The 1,972-nt window shown below is 45.2% G+C and overlaps 1 pseudogene; it reads left to right on the top strand.

The window, feature by feature from the left end:
* The first annotated feature begins 218 nt into the window (after positions 1-218).
* LOC718257 (uncharacterized) lies at positions 219-1,120 on the top strand (annotated as a pseudogene).
* The last annotated feature ends 852 nt before the right edge of the window (positions 1,121-1,972 follow it).

Raw genomic sequence — 1,972 nt, 5'->3', positions numbered from 1 at the left:
ATGTTGATACTCACTAAATAATTTCCTCAAATCTGGTCACCTTTCTATGGGAAAATGCCTCATCTTAACAATATTTCATGCATAAAGTCATTTGGCCTCTTACCTGCATTGTTGGATATTTTTAAGACCAAAAGCTTGCTAAACCCAGAACAGTGAAAGCATTCAGTTGAAAATAAAGTGAAAAGCCACATATGTCTTAGAGGGAGAAAACAGTGCTAATGATTTTAGGCTTTAATAGTTTCAAGATCCCGACTGGCTGTTCTCAAAAGCCATCTTTGCATTGTTCCTCTTCGGGCTCCTTGCTCGCCACGGATTCCGGCAGCTTTATCGCCAGAGTCCCTGAACTGTGCGTGCTTGCGTTCCTTCCTTCCTTCCTTTTTGTTTTTTGTTTTGTTTTGTTTTTGTGTGTGTGTGTGTGTGTGTGTGTTTTTTTTGAGAAGGAGTCTCACTCTGTCGCCCAGGCTGGAGTGCAGTGGCTCGATCTCAGCTCACTGCAAGCTCCGCCTCCCGGGTTCCCGCCATTCTCCTGCCTCAGCCTCCCGAGTAGCTGGGACTACAGACGCTTGCCTAATTTTTTTGTACCACCCGGCTATTTTTTTTTTTTTTTTTTTTTTTTTGTATTTTTAGTAGAGATGGGGTTTCATCGTGTTAGCCAGGATGGTCTCGATTTGCTGACCTCGTGATCCACCTGCCTCGGCCTCCCCAAGTGCTGGGATTACAGGCGTGAGCCACGGTGCCCAGCTCTCGCTTTCTTTTTAATCCCCTGCATCAGATCACCAACGTGCCCCACCGTGTCAGATGCAGCCCTAGACACCAGCTCTGAAATCATCACCAAGGACTTAAAGAAGAAGGAAGTTGTGGAAGAGGCGGAAAATGGAAGAGACGCCCTGCTAACGGGAATGCTAATGAGGAAAATAGAGAGCAGGAGACTGACAATGAGGTAGATGAGGAAGAGGAAGAAGGTGGGGAGGAAGAGGAGGAGGAAAAAGAAGGTGATGGTGAGGAAGAGGATGGAGATGAAGACGAGGAAGCTGAGTCTGCTACAGGCAAGCCGGCAGCTGAAGATGATGAGGATGATGATGTCCATACCAACAAGCAGAAGACCGACAAGGATGACTAGACAGCAAAAAAAGAAAAGTTAAACTGAAAAAAAAAAAGGCCACCGTGACCTATTCACCCTCCATTTCCTGTCTCAGAATCTAAAGGTGGTCACCTTGCAGTATTGAGGCCCGCCCGCCATGGGCAGTGCCACCCACGGATGACACACACTCTCCACCACCCAAACCAAACCGTAAGAATTTGCAACAAGGGAGGAAAAAGAACCAAAATTTCCAAGGCCCTGATTTTTTCTTAAAAGTACTTTAAGAAAAGAAATTTGTGTTTTTTATTTACATTTTATATTTTTGTACATATTGTTAGGGTCAGCCACTTTTAATGATCTCGGATGACCAAAGCAGCCTTCGGACCGTTCCCTGTCCTACTTCTGACTTTACTTGTGGTGTGACTGTGACCACGTTCATTATAATCTCAAAGGAGAAAAAAAAAAAAAACTTGTAAAAGAAAGCAAAAACGACAACAGAAAAGCAATCTGATTCCCACCATTCCAGTAACTTTTTTGTGTATGTACTTAGCTGTACTATAAGTAGTTTGTATGAGGTGGTTAAAAAGGCCGGCTGGCGTGGCGGCTCACGCCTGTAATCCCAGCACTTTGGGAGGCCAAGGCGGGCAGATCACCTGAGGTTGGGAGTTCAAGACCAGCCTGGCCAACATGGAGAAACCCCGTCTCTACTAAAAATACAAAAAATTAGCCGGGCATGGTGGCTCATGCCTGTAATCCCAGCTACTTGAGAGGCTGAGGCAGGAGAATAACTTGAACCCGGGAGGCAGAGGTTGTGGTGAGCCAAGATCTGCCATTGCACTGCAGTCTGGGCAACAAGAATGAAACTCCGTTTTGAAAAAAAATAAATAAATA

The sequence above is a fragment of the Macaca mulatta genome, chromosome 15, assembly GCF_049350105.2.
Source record: "Macaca mulatta isolate MMU2019108-1 chromosome 15, T2T-MMU8v2.0, whole genome shotgun sequence".
Taxonomy (NCBI): domain Eukaryota; kingdom Metazoa; phylum Chordata; class Mammalia; order Primates; family Cercopithecidae; genus Macaca; species Macaca mulatta.
Note: the sequence above shows the minus strand (reverse complement) of the source record. Positions and strands in the feature narration are given on the sequence as shown.